Source organism: Lissotriton helveticus, chromosome 7, assembly GCF_964261635.1.
Source record: "Lissotriton helveticus chromosome 7, aLisHel1.1, whole genome shotgun sequence".
NCBI classification, from domain to species: Eukaryota; Metazoa; Chordata; class Amphibia; order Caudata; family Salamandridae; genus Lissotriton; species Lissotriton helveticus.
The window spans coordinates 1563016399-1563041736 of NC_136068.1; the positions used below are offsets into that span (position 1 = coordinate 1563016399).

The 25338-nt window shown below is 44.5% G+C and overlaps 1 protein-coding gene across 5 annotated transcripts in view; it reads left to right on the plus strand.

The window, feature by feature from the left end:
- LOC144767544 (uncharacterized) overlaps positions 1-25338 on the plus strand; it is a 360042-nt gene that overhangs the window by 44337 nt on the left and 290367 nt on the right. For 2 of the 5 annotated variants that reach the window (XR_013598250.1, XR_013598252.1), the window contains exon 2: positions 12684-12771. The exons of the other annotated variants lie outside the window; for them this stretch is intronic. The gene's annotated coding sequence lies outside the window, so the exon portion shown is untranslated. The remainder of the gene's footprint in view (positions 1-12683; positions 12772-25338) is intronic. 5 annotated transcript variants of the gene reach the window in all.

A 25338-nucleotide genomic window follows, 5' to 3' on the forward strand; every position in this document is an offset into this window, starting at 1 on the left:
CCATTTTCTTGTCCTAGCCATTAGATGCCTGCAGCATGTTCCTGGGTCACATGAATAGTGCAGTTTGAAGTTGGCCCTTGTGTATTACTCCCAGACAGCTTCTCAATGGAGGGTCTGCGTGTTGGCAGGATGGGCTATCCTAACTTAATTGTGGTTGGAGCAGAGCTGTCACCTACCACACTTGCACTTCAAAGGCACTGGCTCATCTCACACACAAATGACTTCACACTAGCCTCTTGTACCCCCAGACAGATTGGGATTAAGGCAAGAAGGCAGGGAATTCCAGACACCTCTGTATAGGGAAGCTCCAGTGGTTTATCCCGCTTCAAACTAGGCACCAGGCATGAAAAGGGCACTCTCTGACCCATTCTTCAGTACACTCTTGGACCTGTGGATACTACAGAAGAAGGACGCCCTACTGCATGAGACCCGCTGTGCTGCATGAGATCCGCCCTGCTGGATAAGAAGGAAGACTGGACCTGCACCCTTCAGCCCGGGGGCTGAAATGACTCCAAGGGTCAGCTGACTGACCTCCTTTTCTGAGGTACAGGGATCTAACAAGCTGCAGATGCCTCCCTACATATGCCAATCTGACCTGCTGCCTTGACCTGCACATGGACCTGCAACTGAACTGTCTGAGCCCTGCTGGCTGCTGCAGGAGTTAGTTCCTGATCAGCAAGAGGTGCCCCTCAGGTCCTGGTTGCTTGGTGTGGCATTAGTTGAGTCCATCCTTAAGGAAGGTCAGAAATCCTCATGTTTTGACCTCTTCGGGACCACAAACGTGCCAGTTTGAGTGAAGATCTTGCCACCCATGCCAGCTGCCAACATGAAGCTCCAGTGAACTTGACTCTTCATGCTACAGTGACCGCTAGTGACGACTGACAAAGCGAGATCAGTACTTCGCACTATACCATGGACATGCCATAGTGACGGCCAACGTGAATCTCCAGCAACGACCATCTGCGACACCGCTGGAAACTAGCTAGCTATTACTAGTCATGTGCATGATTTAAGTGGCAAAATTTTTTTAACAAACGGCTAAATAAACAAAATTATGCAGTGAACGAGTTATCACCACATGTGTTGAAAACAAGATTAGAGCAGATGGGAATAGGGCTCTCTCTATGCAGTATAGCTAATGATAATTTTAAATTCAGTGCAGGGAGGTTCTACTATTATTTTTTCTACTTAGTAGCATCAAGAACTGGGAGCATGCATGATAAGAATTAAAATGCTAACATTGTCCCAAAGAAATGTTTATATTTATAATCCTTGTTGTCGTTTATATTCTATTTATTAATTCGAGTGCTTGTGGATACACAATTTTATGGTTTTCCGTCTGGTGCGTACATCAGGATTCGAAAGATTATGAGGGCCCTGGGGGGCCGATATTTAAATAAATGTTATGCCAGAAACCTTTGCGGGAGTGTACTCAACAACTTCCCAAAGTTTCATGGCGATCGGATGAATGGTGTTTTAATTCTTTTTATTTATTGGAGTGCTTGTGGATACACGATTTGTTGTTTATCTGTCTGGTGCGTACATCATTATTCGAAAGATTATGAGGGCCCTGAGGGGGCCGATATTTAAAACATTTTTATGGCAGAAACCTTTGCGGGAGTGTACTCAACAACTTCCCAAAGTTTCATGGTGATCGGATGAATGGTGTTTTAATTCTATTTATTTATTCGAGTGCTTGTGGATACACGATTTGTTGTTTTTCCGTCTGGTGCGTACATCAGTATTTGAATGATTATGAGGGCTCTGGGGGCCGATATTTAAAAAATGTCATGCCAGAAACCTTCGCTGGAGTGTACTCAACAACTTCCCAAAGTTTCATGGCGATCGGATGAATGGTGTAGTATTGCATAAAGGACAAACTGAAATTAAAAGAGTTTTTCAGCAACCAAGCACCTCAAACTACAGACAGAGACACTTCTCTACGGAAAAAATTGAATTTCTGTCCACTGAACTCACAGGTTCCTATTGAGCTACTCACCTTTGAGCAGGCAATTATGAATGAGATTGATGGATTGAAAGACAGTACTAAAAAACCATTCCAAAATATATCCAGAGCTGAACAACAAGCTCTAGACGAATTGAGAAATGATGGTGAAATCATCATAAAGCAAGCAGACAAAGGAGGAGGTATAGTCCTTCTCTCTAAGGAAGGATACAACCAACAATGCTTAGATTTGCTTTCTGACCAAAAGTTGTATAAAGTCATCAACAAGGACCCTACACCGAGACTACAAAGAACCATCACATTGATGGTCACAGAAGCAGAAACGAACAATTGGATCTCGAAGAAGGAAGCAGAATTCCTAGAAACCAATACCCCTAGGATACCTTACTTTTATTCCCTACCAAAGACCCATAAAGCCCGCAACCCACCCCCAGGAAGACCAATTGTCTCCGGGATTGGATCAGTATTAGAACCGCTGTCGCAATTTGCAGACAAATACCTGAAGCCATTTACGCAAAAAACTCCCACTTATCTCAAAGACATGAGGGACCTTCTCAATCTCCTACAGGACATCAACTCCTCAGTGGATACCATGATTCTGGTGGGGCTCGATGTTGAGAGCCTTTACACGAGCCTTCCCGAGCAAAAGACTCTTACACACTAGAAACTATCATCTTCAACAGCGATTGGGATTATAAAACACCCAGACACTTTGTACTTGAATGTTGCAAGATGGCCCTCACGGAAAACTATTTTCAATATAATTACATCATGTATCAACAATGCCACGGCACATCAATGGGGAGCACATTCGCTCCAAGTGTAGCAGGGCTCTACGTGAGCAATTTCGAGTCAGAACACATCAATAACCCCATTAATCCATATCTCGAACAGATTTTATTTTGGCGTCGTTACATTGACAACATCATTTTAATCTGAGAAGGCGATATGGAAAGCCTCAAAAACTTTCATACATGGATCAATACAAGAGACAAATGGTTACAATTTACCTATACAGCAGATAAACATCACCTTGACTTCCTTGATATTACGATCTATGCCGAGAACCAAACTTTACAGACAAAAACCTACTACAAACCAACAGCAAAAAACAGTTTACTCTCATACCAGAGTTTTCATCCTCGCCCACTCAGAGAGAACCTCCCTTACAGTCAGTTCTTAAGATTAGGCAGAAATTGCAGTAAACCAACAGAGTATAAAAAACAGGCAACTGAACTCTGTGAAAAACTAAAAGAAAGAGACTACCCCCAAAGAATCATTGACAAATGTAAGAAGAGGGCAAGGAATCAAAACAGAGAAAGTCTTCTAGAACCAACACAGAGAACACCTGAACCAGATCTGATGACATGTGTCACCACATATGGTCCTGCTAGCAATAATGTCAAGAAGATCATCAACAAAAACTGGGGAATCCTCACCTCAGCGAATATAAAATGGCCAAAACCTAGATTTGCTAATAAAAGGACACGCAACCTGAAAGACATATTGGTCCACACCAGACCACCCGCGAAGAAGTCAACAGCTGGAACGAACCAACTATGGGACCTCTGTCCCGTCACTGGACACTTCCCATGTGGCTCATGTTCAGTATGCCCGTTGACAAAGACGACAAAGGAGATACAATTGCTACCTGACTTCAAATGGAAATTAATCAACCACACGAATTGCAACACCAGCCATGTGATCTATATGATCACATGCCCATGTGAAAAGCGCTACATAGGAATGACGTGTAGAAAGGTCAAGCAACGTATCTGCGAACATCGCAGCAATGTAAAGTGTGAGAAAATCACAACCAAGATGTCAAGCCATTATCTTGAAGCAGGTCACACAATTGAAGATCTGAACTGGGTAATCCTAGAAACCCTGGGAAATAAGGACCACAATGCTGAAAGAAGCCTTTTTGAGAAGGAGCAGAGGTGGGTGCACAGACTACAGACTGACTCAGATGGACTCAATGATAATATCCCGTGGGGAAGCGTATACAAATAACTGACTGTCATCTTGGACCCATCCTCATTATCCGATGAATCCATAAGCCATTAAAGAAAACACATCTGTCTATCAGACACGATCATTTACTTAGAGTTATGTCACTCAATGATGGAACACTCGAGAGGATAACTATTCTGTATCTGTAAATAATAATTTGATTATACGTGACGAAATTTTACTAGTAGAGTAGACTTTATCATGTACAAATTGGAGCGACCTTGCTCCAAAGTTCAAACTTCAACAAACATTTGTGATATAGACTCATATGAGATATTCTACTTCTAATAATCAATTCTGCTTAAAATACAAATAAAAACATTTTGCCAAGTAAGCACAAAACGAAAACAGACTCAGACCAATCCTGATGGGTCTTTCTTCGTTGGCCACACTGCCGTCTCTCATATCTGGCAACCCGGAACAGCATGCTCTGTCCCGGGCCAAGATTGGTAGAGTCAGCACAAGTCGTGCCGAGCGAGACTGCAGGTAGCACGAGGATAAAACAACCGCCGCCACAAAACCGTAACGTACCTATATATTTTAAGGTTCTGAAATCTACTATTATTTCTAGTAGGTCTCCCTGACCCACTAGGACCCCGATGAGGTAAATATAACCGCCAACGCAGGTATGTGTCGATATTACGGAAGTAAAAGAAGTATAGATTAATTAAGCACTGGCACAAGCGTCCACCCTAATCTATTCCAAACAACAGGGGCGCGAACCAGTCACCACGTGGCACAAATCGCTGCACATCCCTTTCCCCTATTTTTGAATCTTGAAAATATTTCGCTAGTAATCCTTTATCGAGTGTTTGTCCAATCGAAAGAATGAGTAGAGAAATCTTGCCATACCCCACATTATGTCCCAATATTTTGGGAGAGTTGACCTTGACCGCTGGTTTGAATGTGGTTGATGAAAGTATTGCCATTTTCTAGTTGCAACGCTTAATTTAGCGCTTCTTATGTTCCTGGTAAACCTGACCAGTACACTAGTTATCTGTGAAACCCACCTCCCCAATTCCCTTGTCTAGTTTTCTATATTCCATTACAGGTACCTAGCGACCTACAAGGAGTTGAATGATACATTATCTCCTCATTGATCTGAAAGAAGGCAATCCATGAAATACCTACTTGCCTAGAACACAGAGGCGCCCACGGTCTCTGTACACCTTGCACTTCGGTCCTGAAGAATGCCCACTTGACCTGCTGGCAACCAAGGGCTGAAACATGTCGACCTACAACATTCACGAAACATAGTGTGTGAGAACCATTATCACTCTCAGTCACACAACTTTATTTTAACTATATTATCTCAAAACCGGAACGAATAAAAATATAACTCTGGTATGAAGATATTTTTAATCTATTCACTACTGTTTTTAACCAAGGGTAAAGCCTCCGGGTGGAGGATGCATAACAACTAAACCCCATGATTATGCATACTACGTGTTAAGAATAGCGGAGAATCCAGATATACCGCTAAAATTACCAACTATACACGTGCTTGAGGGTTTTTTAATTGGGACTAGTCAGAACCAAACCTGCATACCCTGGTTATGCAGGACAAGTGATCCTTCTCTCTTGATTATATGATAAAGGACAAACAGACAGACAGACAGACATAAATTCGTTTTTATATATATAGATTGGATGTGTGGATGTCAGTGAATGGAGCACTTGCATGACAACAGCCACATATGGGTCGGTTTTGACTAATAACATGCTATTTAGCTATTCACGCTTACGTACATTGTTGCGACCAATATAAAAGAGTAGAGAGCGGGAACTTATGGGTCGGTTTTGAGTCAGTGACTCATGTTGAAGAAAAATTTTGAAACTAAGTTGATTAGCTGCTTAATTGTATTGAATATGAGGCAGAGGTATAAATAATAAGCTTCACATATAGTACATAAACCAGTTGAAGGTGCTTAACGGCAACGTAAAAATTAGAAAAGGAACTTTTTAATCGAATGATAGTTTGCTTTTTGTTGTCTAGACAATTTGAATGTGCATAATAAAATTTAATATCAGCAAAATTGAGAATATACCATTTTCTATTAACAGATACAGTTTTGTAACCCTTGATATTGAGGCGTTATATGCAGATGTACGTTGTTACAATGCGGGTTGTAACAACGCATACCTTTAGCACGCGACCGCTACAACGCAAGTCGTTACCACGACTTGCGTTGGAGGGCGCGGATTTAGGGTTTTTATAATTTTATATTCCAACACCAGTCCCCGTGGATACTAGGGAAGGTGTTGGAATATAAATTTATTAAATTCCTTATCCCACAGCGCCCTCCAGTGCAAGTCGTGGTAACGACTTGCGTTGTAACGGCCGCGTGGTAAAGGTACCGCGTTGTCAAAACTTCGTGGTAAACGTTGTTTACCTTTAGATGCTAACATGCCTCGAAAAGAAGCTATTGAAGCTGTTGAACAACTATTAGAAAGAACTCCGGGCAACAGACCCGTCCGTTTCATTCGAGATTTTCTAAAAGCGGTTTTATTCAACAACTATTTTGAATTCAACTGTGAAATCTACCATCAGATTAAGGGAACTAGGATGGGGCGTCTTGTGCCCCTGGCAAAGCAAACATCTAAATGCGCATGTACAAGGAAATCCATATCTTCAATGAGCACAGGCCCTTCTTTGAAAATATAAAGGGTGAGATTCATTGATGATATTTATTTCATTTGGTCAGGAGAGGATGAAGAACTAAGAGAATTAATTCTCTGGTTGAATGCTAGCAATAAGAATCTGAAGTTCTCAGAAAAATACAGAAGACAACATGTGGAATTCCTTGATATATGGATTGTGTGAGTATAAGATCATATAGAAGTGGTGCTTTATAAAAAACCCACAGCCAAAAACACCCTGTTAGAATTTCAACCCAATAGTTAGAAGATCTCTGTCCCCTACTGAGAGTTTCTAAAGATTCGCAGGAATTGTACCAGAGTGGAGGATTACTTTGAGAATGGAAAGAAACTGAAAAAGAGACTCTTCGTGGCTACCATAGAAGAGTACAAGGGAGTCAAGTTTGACAACCGAGAAGCTTAAATTTACAAAACAAGACAACAAAGTAGATGAACAGAACGCATTGTTTACCGTGACACAAAAAGAGAAACTATGTAAGAGTACAATCACGAGTTTAGTTCTGGTGAAAGGTAATCACCGCTGTGGTACGTGCCATGCCTGTGTCACAGTGATCACAACAGAGAAGTGTGAAAATAACTACTATTACATTATCTTGCATAATATCTTTCCTGTAGGAAGCCTGCAAAAAGGGTGTAACCTAGGATGCCCCAATCAGGGGCAAGGTTACTAGCGGCCGGGGGGGTTACAAGAGGGGCGCATAGCCCTAGTAAATCACTCATTCCCCCTGGCAGAGAAGAAATGAAGAAGGCACACCTGGTTAAAGGACTGAACCAGGCGAGATGGCGGCGTGACTGCGACATAGAGGATCGGAAGTGGGAGGATCGTCATGAACCAGCAAGGACTGCCTGGAGCTTGTATGGGCCAGCACACTCCTGCAACTTGGAAGGCGGCCAGAAGCCACCCAACTGCTGGCAGGAGCGAGTAGCGATCTGATGCCGGCACGCCTGGAAGTGGACTCCCACACCCTTTACGGGCATATCAGACTGCTCCTCGGCCCCCCACTAATGTCCAGAGGCGGCTGAGCTAACGGAGCAGGAGGCGACCGGCTGGACAAGTGCCAGCAACTGGGTGACGAGAAGAGCAGGAGCCCTGGTAGATTAAAGGGACCAGTCCCGAATTCAGGATTGTCCAAGCCTGGGTAATATACAGGGTGGCAGGAGGCAACCTGCACAGTAAAAAACAAAGGGGGAACAAGGATAGACACTAACAGACGGGGCAGGGGCCAACAACCAGCCATCTAATATCAAGCCTTGAAAGGGTCAGGAACCCATAAACACTCTAAGGGAGTGGTTTGCAGCATAGCTACAGCCAGCCTGGGCAGGACAAATTCTGGCAAGTGGGGGCAGCAAACACACAGGAGTAGCCCATCCCCCCCTCAGCAGCAGGATGGCCGGAATATGTGGGGGGGACCGGAAGAGAGGCGAGAACCAGTGTGGTTCAGGGAGCCACTGGGGCATCCAGAGCCCCCCAGAAAAGGTGGGGAAAGACCGAGAGAAGACGCAGGACCGGATCTGGACACTGATCTACAGGCCATGTTGGAGAAGGCCTGGGCCCTGGTGGCCCTGAAAGGAAAAACATGGAAGGACCAGCAAATCAAGGAAGGGGCGCTCGGGAAGAGGAAGATGCCTAGACGGGCCCCTTCCCCAGCACCGCCTCCAAAGAAACCAGGAGATAAGGGGCATGCAGCCAAAACGGCGGCCCCCAAGAAAAGCGCACACACCTGCCCTAAGGAGGGGAATGCAGGCAAACCAAAGGGCAGGAGAAGCGGGTAGGCCTGTGACAGGAAGCAGAGGGCTACATCTCCCGTGATGGTGCCCAGCTCGGACACCGAAGACAGCAGTAGCGATGAGGGGTCTGTGACCAGCAAGGCGACCCCTCAGAGTTCACGCAGAGGAAGGAGCAACATGGCCAACGATGGCTGTATTAAGCATAGCACACCAGGCACAAAAGGAAGGTGCAAAGATTCAGGGCAAATAGTGAACCGTGGGACACAGCTAGGGGTGAATAATCTAGCTATGGGGGTGCCCTGGCTGCCACCACCTCCATGGCAGGCGGGGCAAGGAAGTTACCAACAGGGCTTCGAGGGAGAAGCATGGGGACAGGGACAGGTCCCCATGGCTTTGTTGCCCTGGTGGCAATGGCATGGGATGGAGTACCCTTTTGGGGGGCCCTCTGGAACACTGGGAAAAATGGGACAAGCCAGGGGCTGGAGAACAGAGCAAAGACAAGGGGGGGACCCTAAAAAATGCGACAGGCAGGGCTCTGGGAATGCCCAAGAGGCCACAGAAACGGGCCCCAGAGCTCAACAGACAAGGGCACCGGCAAGGGGACAGGGAGAGCGGGTGAAGGCCCAAACCCTCATGGGAAACCGGCCAGCGAATATATTCGCTCCTCCCCAGGTGACCACCAGACAACCACAAAGCCCCTGGGCTTAGCCAACCTCATCCCTCTGGCAGTGAAGGAGAGGATCTGGAGAAAAGAATATACAGATATTTTCTCATTACTAGAAGTGCGCCTAGCCAGGCATAGACCTGACAGCACAGGACAAAAAAGACGATGATAGTAGAGACATGCGTAAACGCAGTGTGGAAAGGTCCCTGGAGAATTGGCTGAGGGCTTTTAGGACCCTAGCATGTGTGTTCATTGAAAAATTCCCACGAAGTGCAGCGGCGCTCATTCTATATGAACAGAAGGTGCACGACGCCCAGCAAAAATACCAGGGGGATGTTTGGCTGAAATACGATGAGGGTTTCAGGGAGAAAATGCAGACTTGGCCCATGATTGAATGGGATTGCCAAAACATGTAAGGGTTCACCACGCACATGATGGCGGCAAGAGAAGGGGTCCCAATTTTTGTTCTTACAGGAGTAGGAGAAGATAGGAGGGACAAGGACAGGCCTTCAAAGGGAAAATGCAGAGTGGTGGCAAAACTGGGAAAGCCTGTTGGAGGTTCGACAAAGATGAATGTAGGTGAGGGCAGCATGCAGGTTCATGTACGCATGTGGGTCCTGTGGAGGAAGCCACCCCATTATACGCTGCAAACAGTCCCAAGGGATGGGGCCCAAACATGTAGTGAGCAGGGAGTCTCACCGAAGGTCAGAGGGTGGGTGGATGGGGGCACACACTCATTCCCACCCCTATAAAAATATCCATTCTACTATATTTATTAAGACGTTACCCCAAGAGAGCGGACAAACAAAGATTAGCGGAAGGTTTCACAACAGGTTTCCCCATCCCAAACAAGGGACCCAGGGGTGACAGGGATAGCAAAAACTTAAAATCAATTGGAGACAACCCGGAGGCCGCAAGACAAAAAGTGGGAAAAGAAGTGTAGCTAGGAGGGAGGCGGGGGGGTGGCAGGCCCGGTCACCTCTCCCTCTGGAGGACCTGGTAGTGTCCCATCTAGGAGTGGTACCCAAAAAAGGAGGCAGGTATATTCCATCTAATACACCATCTGTCTCTCCCCCACGGTGACTCTATCAACGATTTGCTAGACCTTGGGAGTTGCTCAGTGGCATACGCATCGGTGGAGTGATGTGGTTTACCTAATTAGACAAGTAGGCAGGGGGGCACTGTTGGCAAAAACTGACATAGAATCGGCCTTCCGGCTCCTGACGGTCTACCAGGACAGCTACTCACTGTTGGGGTTCCGTTTGGACTGCCAGTACTACTATGATATGTGCCTTCCAATGGGTTGCTCCAAATCATGCGCCTACTTCGAGGCTTTTGGCAGGTTCCTGGAGTGGATACTGGGAACACGGGCCCCGGCAGGGGGGAGGGTCCACTACCTAGGTGACTTCTGATTCATGGGCAGGGCAGGTTTGAGTGAATGCACAAACCTTCTCATCAAATTCATAGACCTGGCAGAAGAACTGGGAGTCCCACTCGCCCAAGACAGAGAGCCCAACAACAAAGCTGTCCTTCCTCAGGATAGAGCTAGACTCACTGGCTGGGACGTGTAGGCTACCTCCTGAGAAGGTGGCTAGTCTAGGGCAGATCATTGGCCGCTTGAGAGAACAGAAAAAGGTGACACTAGGAGAAGTGCTCCAGGAAAGACATGGCTTGGCAGTTCGGGATGGACTGTTCCCATGAGGCACAGGGTCAGACTGATTTGCATATAGCCATGTATGAACTGGTGGCTGAGTGGGCTAAAGAATGGTGATGGATTAAACCCAGATCAGTTGACTGGGGGTGAGTGTTTGATTTGCTCAAACGCTCCGTCCATCAACCCCTTTTGTATCACTAGGAGAAGTACAGCAGCTGCTAGAGAAGTTGAATTTCGCCACGAGGGTAATTCCCGTGGGGCGTGCCTTTGCAAGACGCCTGGCTTCGATGATCAGAGGAATGACGCAGAAGCACCACAGGGTACGCCTAACACAAGGTTTTCCTGACAGACTTCAAAGGGACCATCATGTGGCGAGATCCATGGGTGCAAGCAGATCAACTAGAACTTTTCACAGACCCCGCGGGAGGGTTCGGTTTCAGGGCCATCTTAGGCAGAGCATGGACAGCTAGGGCATGGCCCGAGAGCTGGAAAACAGCTGGGATTACTGCTAACATATCACTACTGGAATTATTCCCCATTGTACTAGCAATCCACATATGGACACAAAGTCTGGCCAACAAGCAAATAGTTATTTGCTCAGACAACCACACGGTAGTGCAGGCAATCAACACGGGCACAGCAAAATGCCCCGCAGTGGTCAACCTGCTGCGTAAACTAGTCGCTGGCCAGTTAAAGGCAAACATTGTGCTTAGGGCTCAACACATCCCAGGGGTAGACAACTTAACTGCGGATGCCATTTCTCGTTTTCAGTGGGGCAGATTCCGAGAGCTTTCCCCGAATGCAGACCGAGGGATGACCGCCAGGCTGGAAGAGGCATGGGCATGGGTGGACCTATGATAAAGAAATTGTTGGACAGTGCGCTTGTTTGTCATCAACTTAAGGTCCCCAGGCTACCACCTAGAAGACAGAGTACACCTGACAGGGGTGGGGATGGAAATGTTGCTGCTGAACATTGTAGGGGTACACAAATAGATGAGTCTCATAAAAGGGGGAGGAGCAAGGAGCGTAGGGGGAGCTCCCTCCGGTCGGGAAACCGTAGGTAGCGTGTCAGAAGAATCTTAGCAAAATTAGAAAAATAGAGAGCTAAAAATACTAGCGGTAGATGGCTCACACAGTGTCCTTGGGATGCCTCATGGCAGGGGCACTGAGGCAGCTAAGGATGGCGCAAAGATGATGGCAGAGTAGATGTGATGCTCCAAAAAGACCCTTGGGATGCCTCACGGCAGGGGACTTGGTGAGTAGAATGTCAGGGTGCAGCTCCAGCAGAATAGATGAAAGGCTCATACAGGGTCCTTGGGATGCCACACGGCAGGGACCCCCGGAGGAGCAGGGAGGGGCCAGCAAAGGGTCCAGGGCCAAACGGAACGGCACTTGCAGCCCAGGCCGGTCCTGATGGACACCCACCCATTCAGTAACAAGTTGAAGCCTGGAAGCCACAAACAAAGGAGCCAGTGACACTTAGGCCCTCCCACCAATAGGCCGTTTGGTAATGCACAGCAACAATGAATGGACATTCTTAAGATTACAAAGACAATGAAGTGTGAGTTATTATGGAAATAGTGAAAAACCAATGAATTGCAAATGTATAACCATGTTTTAATAAATGTCGACCTTTTAAGGCATCAGAGCAAGTTGGCAAGCGGTGTAATTTAAATGAAAAGGGACGCAGTTGAAGGTGAGTGGGAGGTGAGGTGGACTTGCCTCTGAGAGTGGTTTCGTCATAAATGTTTAAAATCGCAAGAAGCTTTGGATCACAGACGAACTTAGCAATCCATAGAGAGAGGTAAGGGTATGTATGGTAGATGTTTTGATAAAGACTCTAGTATCAATAGCTAATTCAATTCGGCAGGAAGAGTGTGATAGTGCGATAGTACTCGCAAGTGGTGTACTCGCAAGTGAGTTACTGAAAACTATAGAATGGGTGAGTCTCTCTAGGGACCTCTGTCTCCCTTCATTGTTATGTTTTATCTTTCATGTAGGAGAGAGACAGAGATTCATAGGTGGTAGAAGCAGAACTATGAGAGACTAAGAACACTTCTCTTGAAAGCTGCAGAAGCCTGAGTGAAGGTACTGTATGTATAGGTTATGCTTATGCTAGCCTCCCCTCACTGTGTTAAACATAGCACTGTGTAATCTTATGGCTTAAGCAAATGTAGAGTAAGACTTCCATACATTAGATATTTGCCAACTTGTCAACATTAGACAGTGCCAAATGATGACATAAGGTGATAAATAGCCACATAGTGACAATTTGAATTGTCCCTTCCATCTCCCCTCCTCTTTATGTATCTCTTATAATTTCAGATCAATATATCTAATGTGGAGTTTTAGTGATTAACTGTATACCTTTGGTGTACTTATGTTTTTATTCTCTCAGTGAAGAGAATAGTGTTTTTATGCAGTAGAAAATATTGTTTTGCTGCAGTTTGTGAGCCTCATGCCGATAGAGAACGTTTATTACGAGCAGGTGAATTACTGATAGAGAGATTCCTTTGAGGAAGAATCCTTTTCTAAATCCTGTGGACCGGTTCTTTTAGGTATGCAGGGCACTATTTTTCTGCATACTCCCGTGTGTGACATCTAGACTTTCCTGTGTAGGCTTTCCAGAGCCTTTTCTAATTTTTGATGTTGATGGTTACATTGTTTCCAGGAGACCCTCACAATTATTAACAAAGGCTCTCCGCAGATGATACAAGTGACACATTATCCCCTTTGATGAAAGACTGGTGATAGTAAGCAAATGTCCTCTTCTCTCTTTGTATATACATTTCTCTTTAGGTCACAGGTGATTTTTATTCTTTGATGGCAGTGGTAGGAGAGTTTCATAAGATTGCACTTAGGGGTATCACTGAAAAAAACTCTTCTTGGTAAATATTCATCATTATGCATGCTTATTACGAAGTTACACCTACAGGGGTATTTTCTAAAGGCTTGCCTTCACATTCTGTTCTTATTAGCATGACTATGGGTATCTGTAGACAGCAACACAAATAAAGGTAAGTATAGGTTGCTGTCTACAGAACCCTACACAACAAGGTAAGTTTGATATCTTGATAGCTTGGTAGTATCGTACATTTTCAAGCCTTTCAGTGTTGGGGTCGCCCAGTTGTGGAGGTTTTAGTAAGAAATTTGAAAGCACAACTATTTGGGCTCTGTCCATACTGATATTATAAAGAGAGAGCCCAAACCTTTGAGGCGGGTAATCTCAGTAACCACAGCACCAATCACAACACCCAATACATCGTTGGAAAGGGCAGTTGCAGCAGAAGGACATAGGCTATGCAGATGGCCACCATATACATTTAAAAGGTAAAAGAACCGTGCCAGCAAAGTAGTCCCTTGTGGGCGTGTCTGCTTTGTGCTGTGGGCATGGGCTGGGGGCGTGACTAATGCTGGGGGCGTGTGGTACGGCCATCACATCGTGGGCTGTGGGCGTGCGCTGGGGGCATGAGAAACGCTGGGGGCGTGTGTCCGGCCTTCAAGCCATGTGAACGCAATTGCGCCGCATCAAGGGGCACGCTGGAGGCGTGTGCTACGTTCCGCCCTTCATGCCATGTGGGTCGTACATTAATCAGAAGTCTGCTGTGGCCGTGTGCTGGGGGCGTGACAAACGCGTTCACCTGGAGGCCTGGTAAGTAACGTTACTGCAGCCTCTCCTGCGCGCTGTTACTGAACTCTCTCATTCAACGAAATTACACCCGCCTGCTACCATCAACCAGGACTCTAGCCGGGCTCAGGCGGCGGATCAGTATACTAATTACACGCGCCTGATAACATCAACCAGGGCTGCAGCTGGGCCTCAAGCGGGGGAACACGCGCCTGCTAACATCAAACAGGCCTGCATCTGGGCCTCAAGCGGGGGAACACGCAAATGAGCGTGTCTGCAGGGACAATTACTGCAGCCTCTCCTACTCGCTGTCACTCAACTCTCTCATTAAACTGATTTACCCGCGGCTGATAACTCTCTCATTCAACGACATTACACGCGCCTGCTAACATCAACCAGGGCTGTAGCCAGGCTCAGGCGGCGGATCACTACACCAATTACAAGCGAATGCTAACATCAACCAGGGCTGCAGCTGGGCCTTCTCCGTCCCTATTCTAATGAAACAAAAAATGTTGTCTACCGCGAGATTTTAAAATAAATTGCCCTTGCCAAATACATACTTTACACACATTCTATTTCATACCCGGACAACGTTGGGACGGGCTGCTAGTATTGTATAACAGTCTGTGACCACATTTTGACATTACATTAAAGATAGTTTGTTCTGTTATTTCTCGTTTTAGATTTCTTTCCTTGCCCTCCTGTTGTATTGTATGAAAATATAAATCATTTATTTAGTCCTGAAGAAGGTGGTTACAAATTATAAATACCACCGAAACATGCATCCACTATCTGTGTGTTCAGTCCAGTCCCATTACACCAGAAAGAGAAGTGTATAGAGTTGATGGTGTACTTTTGACTGTTGGTGGTTGTTCTTCCGGACTAGTTGATGATGAATTAATGTTTTGTAGTGTGAGTGGAATGTGAGTAGAGAGTGTGATACAGGAGGCAAAGTGAATGGGTGGTTTTGCAAACTGAATATTTTAAATCCTATCAAGTATGTGTAAAATGAAAAATGATTTGAAATGTACAATCAGATTTATGTAAAGAAGAACTGTATATACATTTGTTTTTATAATAATAAAAAAATGAACAATGGATTGTATGAAAAGAATTTATAGTGAAAAAAATACAAATTGAAAAAATAGTATATAAATAAAGACTATCAGCTAGATTCATCAAGCCGAAAACGGCTCAAAAGGGCCAGATTCTGAGAATCTGGCCCTTTGCGAGTGCAATTTTTGCATTTGGGATTCAACATCCCAAATGCGAAAATCGCTAATTGCGAAATCGCATATTTGCGAGGAATTGCATTTAAGGAATCTCTATTTGAGATTCCTTAAATGCAATTCATCAACCATTTTCTATTTGCGAATTCGCTATTTCTGGCCGCTATTTACCACGAAGTCAGACTTCGTGGTAAATAGCGAAAACTCAGAAAAATGCACTTTAGTGCATTTTTCTGAGTGGCATGTTACACACACACATGTCCTTCGGACATGTGTGTGCGCAACATCTGGCTACATTTGCTTTTCAGAGGTGCTACAGGGTGTCCTTTGGACACCCCTGGCACCCTTGAAATCACATCCTTATTTGCGATTAGCAAATTGCTAATCGCAAATAAGGAATAACTCCCCATTCATTCCTATGAGCCTTTAGGCCCATAGGAATGAATGGGGAGTTATTCCTTATTTGCGATTAGCAATTTGCTAATCGCAAATAAGGAAGATGTAGGAATCGCAATATTTCTTGCAATTCCTACATGAATCCCGTTTTGCAAGTCCTTAATAGCGATTCCTTATGATTCGCTATTAAGGACTCGCAAAACGGGATAATGATGAATCTAGCTGTATATGGCAAAATAATATGCCTTGACAAGTATGTAGTGTGGTCTGGTACTGTTTGATTTATTCCTTGTAGAAAAGCAATATAGGTAGGACCCCTTTTTGTTTAAACATTTGTTGTGTTTTCTCCCACTGGTCCTATGCCTCTCATTTGTATATGAAGGGGGCCCTTTAAAAATGTCTGGTTAACTAGAATTGAGGCTTGTGCAAGGAGTTCCGGCCTTCTGTTATTTCCTCTTTATGTTAGAAATGTATGCCCTTTTTCTCTGCACATCTCGTCCATCTGCCCATCTTAAACCGCCTCACTTTTCTCTTCAGCACCCTCTTTACACTCTTCCCCGAATGCACTCCCTTGTATCTCCCTGACATCCCCACTTCCGAATATATACAATGCTCTCTCACTTTTATGCACTTTATTTTCTTTTGCCTTGAACATATTTCAACATTTGTGTACCCCCTTCGTACACATTTTCATAGAATTTCAATTGCAACTGGAATACATGACCATTGTTCTGTGTGCTCTGCAGAGAAGCCAACCCACTGACAGGCACTTTGCTTTGCCTTCAGCCTCAGTGCCAGAGCTCTCAATCAAAGGCTCTCATAAACACCTATCACGACTCAAGGTATGCACTATATTAGAGTAATAAGATGGATGAAGCAAATACGGAAACACATGATGAAATAGCTAACACTCTTGGGACATGCAAGAGTAAGTAAAGCATGTGAAAAAAGAAAGGAAGTAAATCGCTGATATGCATTGCCTCTACATTTTTTAACATTAATTGTTTGTAAATCAATCCATGTTTTTGACATTAATGTTGAGTGCTTTAAGATATGGACACTTTTATCGCCATACAGAAGATAACTGTGTCTACTATAAGCACATATTTCTTCCTTTGCGCTTGACTTGGATATTTGTATATTCCCTACATTGCTGCCACACTGGTTTCCTGAATATTAATATGCGTGCACGTTAACAGACAGGCCGGTCATGTTGTAGCTATGTTATATTTACTTTAACTAAACGTTACAAGCAGCTGATGTTGGTAAAAGGAGGAAAATGCTGCATACATCCTCTGCTCGTTCACTATATAACTTTAATTAACAATTAGGGTAGAATGTGAGGCTATGGCAGTCATTCACGTTTCTTAATTTTCAGGGATATACCAACCATTGTCTATGCCCAGGAAGCATTCTGTGGCTGGCAGATTCTTGTCTTTCAGCTACAGTTGGTTGTCATTTTATTGTAACCCTACCCCGGTCCACAGGTTCGGTTCTCTGAACCAGCAGATTACTAATGGGGTGAGCCTATAACTCACTGAGCCACCTAAGGTTTTTTTAAAAGCATTTAATTACATGATGCATAATCTATCATAAAGTTCAGCAAGCATTTCCAAACTTTCCACTACCACTGTTTAGACAGAAGTTACTTTACAGCCCAGGAAGTGAAGGAAAAAAAGAGCTGAGGAGGAAGGCATTTTCAACAATCATTTCGCTAATATGGACATTTGGCCCAAAATTTTATTTTGAACGTGAAATGTGTTTTGCGCACTACAGGCCACCTTGCTACCTGGAATCAAACTGGAACTTGGTGTCTGCTGCAAGGGAGGGCCAAAGATAAGGGGGTGTGGGGCTCCTACTAACACCTAGAGAAATGCAGTTTCAAACAATAAAATAGAAAAAGGGCAGTTTCAGGGTAAATTAAATGCACAGATAACAAGCCTACAGCAACTAAAGTAAGTGCCAACAAGATATCTGAATCAACTTCACAAGGGAACAAAAACCCTGCTCGTCTTTTGGATCAATATCGTAGGGGAACAAATACAGCAGCACCTCTTCTAAAGGGGCCAGCGATGTGCAGCCAGGGCCTGGGGTGTCACAGTCGGGGAGGTTAGTGTTATTGGGGGTCTCAGCACAATACACATAACCCAAGATTAGCATTATCACACTTACCATTACAGAGGACAGGGGACCAAATCACACGTGCTTGCGTCCACTCCTACGTGTGACAGATGAGAAAGGGTGGGATCTATGCCTGTGATTGATGAACATCTGGAATAACGCAGGGATGGAGACTCTGATGCCTGAAACCATGATGCTAAAAGAGTCACTGGCTTACAGTGGATTCTGCCATGGATCACAACGGAAATGAAGGGTTCTAGAAAGCTAAGCCCTGCATCATACAGCACAGTTCATAAAGTTGATTTACTGCCTGGTTTCTGTCTCCTGCTTCAGAGTGAGGCGGGGCAGGTGGCCTGGGTCACACAGCATAGGTTTAAATACTTGTTTAGAGATATGATTGTATCTCTAAATAAATTGATCTATTTAATATGTGTGTAGGAATGTGTAGGAATTTCAATGGGGTGCCTGATTTACAATACTGTCATATAAGACAGCAAATCTGTTCTAGCGTACTTAATTGGTGACAAAGAGGCTGTATTTTAGAATATTTAACAGGGAGAAGATACCTGCTGCTTAAGATCTTTCTATACCCAGCAATTCTGAGGGGATTATAACAGTGGTCCGATAACTCTGGTGGTTAATGCAGTTCTTGGAGAGCTCTGTGTTGTGTTCAATCTCAGTTTTGACTCATAAAATATCATAGAGGGTTATTGTGCCTGCTGCAAAAGCACACCTAGGAGAATGCAGATCACAGTTTTGTATTGTATGTAGATAGGTAAGTGGGCTACTGTTTTTAACATTGAGATCATTTTGTTACTTCCTATTCATAAGTTGCAATCCTTCTAATATGGCACATTGATTTATTTAATGTCATCAATGAAGATACATGCAAACTGTAATGGGTTTAGATTCCTATTGCTTTTTTCTCATTCTGTTCTTATTCTAAGATTGTAAAGAAGGGCCTCTTTAGGAATTAATAAATTCATGTTTATGGGTACTCACTAACATTTTCCCTGGGGCCAAAATATAGGGTCTGTGGTGAGACTGAAGGCCGCATTAAAAACATTAGGGCAGGACCAGTGTTGGGAAGGTGTAAGGTAGATGTAGGGAAGGGGAAGCATTCACACTGTGTGGACAGTTAGTCATGGAGTTATTTTGAGGATTTGATTCCATACGGCTTTCTAAATTAAGCTGCTAGTCTCTAGAAGGCTCATAAATTTGACAATACTATGTAATGCTGTATCTGAGTTGCTGTCTCTCTACCACTCCCTGGGATAAGCATTCTCTGCTTGCTATTGCTATTGCTACCTTGGCAAGTAAAGTGTACAAAGGACGTAACTTGAATGTTGAATATGGAATTAAATAGAATCTTAGGCGTCAAAACCTCCTTATTACACCAAGTTTTAAAAGGCAATACTTGACAGAGACCCCCTAACTTTCATTGAGGTAGGCAAACACAAACACCCAGCCTCCATCTGAAGGCTTGGGGTAGTGGGAAAGTTTCAGCGATGTAAATATTAAATTTGACTTTTTATCATGGCTTTACCATTTTGCCAAAATATGCTGGTTCGAAACTCTTTATGTATTTAAAGTATGGGCAGCATCTCCAGAACAATGATATTTTATTAGGAAGAGTAGTCCCTGAGTCTCACCATCAGAATCACTCACACCTCAGTTGTTGTGCAATGAGCAGGATGGAAATAATCGAAACAGAAGGCCTGTTTTTTTTTGTTTTTTTATATCGGCCTCGCCTTGTGCACTCTTGGGTAATGACTTTCTAACAAGACTTTTTTGTTTCTTATATTTAACAGATGTGGGGAACATCAAATCAAAATAAAAACACTCGTAGTAAGTATGTAATAAAATAACTGGAGTGTAACACAGCAAACATATGTTTTTACTCATGAAGGAGAGAACACCTAGTTTCCTTGCCCACTCACTAAAATATGGTAAAGTGAGAAACTGATGACTCTTGAAACAAGGAGTCCTGCACTGGGGCGTTGGCACGCCTGCTTCATTAAATTGTTTGATGATAGTCACATCATATCATCCCGATTCCTTTATCCCCTTAATTGTCATTATGTGATAGTAAGTGAGATAGCCACTGTGAGCTTGAACTTAGTGTGAACCAGATGCCTGGCTCTGGCTCAGATCAAGGTTGCCCTTGATCATTGAACCCAAAACTTGCTGAGCCTTAATGTAACTTCTGTTTGCCACCCACACATTTTTGATGTAAAGCGAGAAAGGGAAATAGATATGCCTTAAGGGGCTGCCTTGCACAATGTGAAAACCCCAAAGTCTGGGATCAATCCCAGAATTCCCACTTGGTCCAATTGTGTGATCCTAGGCAATTGTTTTTTTCAGTTTGATGCTTTTTTCTTCATTATCACGTATGAGAGTACTTTGAAATATAGGAGCTCAGGATGTGTGTTGTACGAAACCTCTTGTGTATGATGTAATAAAATATAATGTTGTTCCATGTGTATTAGAAACGTAGGCGATCCACAGGGTGCACACAGCAGATGGCTTAGCACTTGACTTACTAGAATTAATGTTTCTAAGTTCATGTTTGGAAACTCTCATTTTTAATACATGCCTCTTAATATGATGATACAGTCTGATGCACTAAGATGAAACATTCTGCATGTTAAGGAAATACACTTTTGGAATTTTGAAAAGACTATCATATTTTTACATGCTTATTGCACTATGCCTTTAAAAATGAAAGCATCCTTGAAGATAATTGGTGCAAGACACCTTGCTCATTTCCCTTTACTTTCTGATTTAACAGCTTTCTGAATGTTAGTGCTTAGTCAAGTAAACAGAAGCCCAGTGCTGCTGTTCACCATGAGACCACATGTAAAGGTCAGGAGGGCTGAAAGCGGCTCCCAAGGCATACTTTGAGTATGGAAGGAGGGTAGGAGCACACTGCCTCACATCCCAGCACTCAGTTTTCCCCAATGCATCATCGTAAATGCAATGCATGATAACACTTATTTCAGTAGTAGATTGGTGCAGCCTGTGTAGTGTAACTCGAGACGTGCTTCTGGATTAATACCTTCAACAGTAGAGATAAACAAGTCATGTGGGGGGTGCTAGGAATGCTGCCCAAAGTCTTCTCACATCTCTGTACGGCTCTCTGGGCGCAGGTGCATCAACACAAGTTTGTCGGGTTAGTTGCTCAAGGGAGCCTTTACAAACAGAATGATGGTGTGTAGGACCCTGGCTCTCTATGCAGTGCACTAGAATTAAGTGCACTGTGCAGAGAATCCAGTTGATACCCAATAGGCATGGAGGGGTAAAAGCAGATCATTCTAACACTCTTTTTGTGGTAGTGTGGGCAAGCAGTTAGGCTTATCAGAAGGGTAGTGCTAAGCGTTTGTTGTCATATACAGAGGTAATACATAAATCTGAGAACAATTAGGAAAATAAACTTGCATCTTTATATATAGTTTTTAGATACGAAGACTTTGTTCAATAGATAGTAATTGCTTTTTATGTCGATTGTTAACTAAATGCAGTTCAAGACACAAATGCTTACAGACTTTAAGCAACTGCAGTCAATACCGTCAGACAGAGACTGTTGCGGTCAAGGGGAAGAAAACACAGGGTTGGATAGCAGAGTACTGCTAACACATTTACCATTATGGTCGATGGAAGCAATGCTCCACCAGGGGGTTTTGGGGACCAACCGCCATGCCATCATTCAGGAAAAGTTCTACTCCAGAGGAGTCAGAGTTTTGTAAGTCCCAGGGCTCGGGCACAGCAGGAAATTCTGGTTTACCTAAGTCGGAGGTGTCTTGGGATACAAAATTGTTTCTTCGCTAGCAGCATTCAGCTACAGGTGCGGTAAGGGTAGTCCGCCACTGTGATGCCCAAGTTGCTGCTTTCATGCAGTCAACACCACCATAAAGCTGGTACAGGCTCACAGGAGAGGGTCTGTGTCTAGTGTCATTCGCAGATACTGTGAGGATCCCTTCGGCTGATGGATGCATTGTATGGTTTGGCTACTTGTCTGGTGGCCAACAAGCCTTGGCAGCAGCAAATTTTGGTTGGTGGTGTGAATCGCGTTGACACAGTCTGTGCAGGTCTTCACCACAGCAGTCTATAGCGACGGTGTGCCTGGGACTAGTGCCACTTATCCAAAGGGAGGTCCCAGGCAATTGGCAAAGGCTGACAGGGCTCTGCGTTTCTTGGAGGCTGCACTGGTTTCAGGTAGGGACGGCAGGCCACAGTTCTCGAACCCTTTTGCAGTTGGCACTGTGTGGCGCTGGTTCCTTCTTCAGCAGGGCACAGTTCCTGGTTCAGCAGCAGGTCTTCTACCTGTATCTTCTTTTGGTCTGTGGAATCGGACGTCAAGGGTTCGGGGATCCACCTAAATACTGAATGTAGGAATGTTACAAGGGAAGACAGGCAGCAGCTAGTGGGCTACTTACAGTTAGGGTATCTACACCGTCTAGTGACTACGTCCTAAGGTAAGAGGCACTACCCCAGCCTAATTGGTGGTTTTTCACCATCTCAAGATGGTGGAATTTCAAGAGAGGGGTTCACCTTGCCTGCCCCACCCTAGGGGCGATGCAGCCTGAGGGGGGACCCTCCTCCTCATCTAACTAATTTTCCTCCCACCAAAAGTGGAGCAGGTAAGGGGGATCTAATGCTGTAAAGCGCTCTGATACTCTTGGGTCCAGCTAGCGCTATATAAAACCTTTTAAATAAATAAATAAAAATAAAATTGGCCTCCTCCACTATCTGGGGTTTCCCGTGTTGGATTTCAAAGGCGACATTGCCTTTGAAGCTTCCCACCCGGGAAGGCCATCCTGTCTTGGAGGAGCTGTGAAACACCCATGCCCAGAGTATGTATTGTTTCTATCCTCTGAGAGCGCTGGCTCTCACCCCAAGAGGACAGAAAAAGGTCTAGTGGTGGCAGGTTTGTGAAAACCAGACAGAGATCCCAGTAGTGTTTGGTTAGGTTCAGGTGATCCTCTAAAATGGTCTCCTGTATGAATGTATTAATAAATCCAACACTGGCATTATTGAGGATTTATTAAGACAAGATATTTGGTACCAAACCTCTTGGAAATTAGTGAAGCCATCATGGAGCTACAAACCTAGTGCTGATGAACATCCGTCCATGTCCTCTTTATGGCTTCCCTATTTACTTAAAACATCACAGAATGGACTGGACATTGTAGAGGCATATCTGTTCACGCTGATATGCCCAGACATAGAAGATAGCACATCTTACCATAGGGCTATAGGTCTACAGTAGGGGTGGCTTACCTGTCTTATACAGTGTGGTGGTGGCAAGGCACACAGGGCTGTGTGCAATGTCGACTCTGTGGATTTCCTGCACCCAAGCTGCAGTGGCAGAGTGTTAGCCTTGGTGAGGGGAAACTGGGGTGGCACAACCAGTGCTGCAGCCCTAGAGGACCCTTTTCAGTACCCACGCCATAGGCACCAGGGGTACCATTTACTAGGGACTTAAAGGGGTAGCTAAATTTGTGCCAAACGTGGTACAGTGTTTTAGGAAATAGATCTGGCACTGGGGACCTGTTTAACAGGGACCCAGTGCACGTGCAGTTCGAAATTACATCAGGCATCAGGCAAAATGTGACTACAATTAATCATAGGGGGAAGGATCACTCGTCCTGCAGAACCAGGGTATGCAGGAGGTATGTGGGGTGTCTGAGGTAAAAAAAACCCTCATGCACGTGATGGGAAGATCGTGGTAGCGGTATATGTTGATTCTCCGCTCTTCATTCACGTGTGTGCATAATCATCGGGTCAGTATGGTTATGCAGCCTCCACCTGGAGGTTCTTACCCATGGTTAAAAAAGTAGTGATCAAGTGATGTGGATAGTGCTCAAATTCGTTAAAATACCCAGCCAGCCAGATGCTTTGCATAATTGGGTCTGGATTCGGGTAGCCCGTCAAATTGTATTGAATATCGTGCGTTCCGCGAATGTATTAGGGATTCTAACGCACTCAAAGTTAGTGATTAAAAATGGCCGACATGTTTCAGCCCAAATTGCCTAGATAGGTCTTGTGGGCTTTCTTCAGGACCGGGAGTGAAAGGTGACAAAGTGGATGTTTATAACAAAAAGTTGCCTTATTATAAACAGTGTAAGAAAAGGAAAAATTCAACCTGTTTCTTTGCAATACGGGAGGTCACAGTGTACCTGTAAAATATGAAAACAATATGTATACAGATGGAGGTGGGAGTGGAGGGATGGGGGTAGGAGACACACAAGGTACATACATTACAAAATCAAGGTTGATTTTGTCGCAACTAGAAAATGGCAATACTTTACAGACCCCATAGTCCTTGGCAGTGTCAACTCTCTCATTGTCTGACTATAGTAGCATGCACATGATCTTTAGTTATATTGTGGTTTTCCAAAATCGTCTGCGTCTTTAGAGAGCATGCAGTGGAATTGCTATACTTAGCATGCTGGCACAATTACTGGTGGTGGGCGCATGCGCGTGTAAGGGTGACTACTGTACACCGTTGGCCGTTTATAAGTTACTTTAAGGGTTGCCTAAATCGGCGCTATGCTACGCAACCATACAGTGGGCGTGTATCGGGTGAACGGAGACCAATGTCTCTTCTTTTGGAGCGCTTTTCAGAAACCATGCTGCTGGTTGGGCTTGACTTGGAAAGTCTCTATACGAGCTTGCCTCAGCAGAATACCTTAGACACACTGGAGACCATAATATTCAATACTGACTGGCCACACAAAACTCCAAGACATTTCCTACTGGAGTGCTGCAGACTCGCACTCATGGAGAATTACTTCCCGTATAAAGAGACCCTCTATTTACAATGCTACGGTACCTCGATGGGCAGCACATTTGCCCCAAGCGTGGCAGGGCTCTATGTCAGCAGCTTTGAGGAGATACACATCCAGAATGAGAACAACCCCTTCCGATGTCAAATACTGTTCTGGAAACGGTATATTGACGATATTTTACTAATCTGGAATGGCGATATAGACAGCCTACAAAACTTCCACTCCTGGATAAATACCAGAGATGAATGTTTGAAATTCACTTATAATGCTGACAAACACAGCCTGGATTTCTTAGACATTACCATCTATGCTGAAGGAGAGACCTTACAAACTCGCACCTTCTTCAAAACAACAGCGAAGAACAGCCTACTATCCTTTAATAGCTTCCACCCCCGCTGTCTGAGGGAAAACTTCCCCTACAGTCAATTTCCCAGGCTGCGGAGGAACTGCAGTAAGACCAAGGAGTATAGAACGCAAGCAAATGACCTCT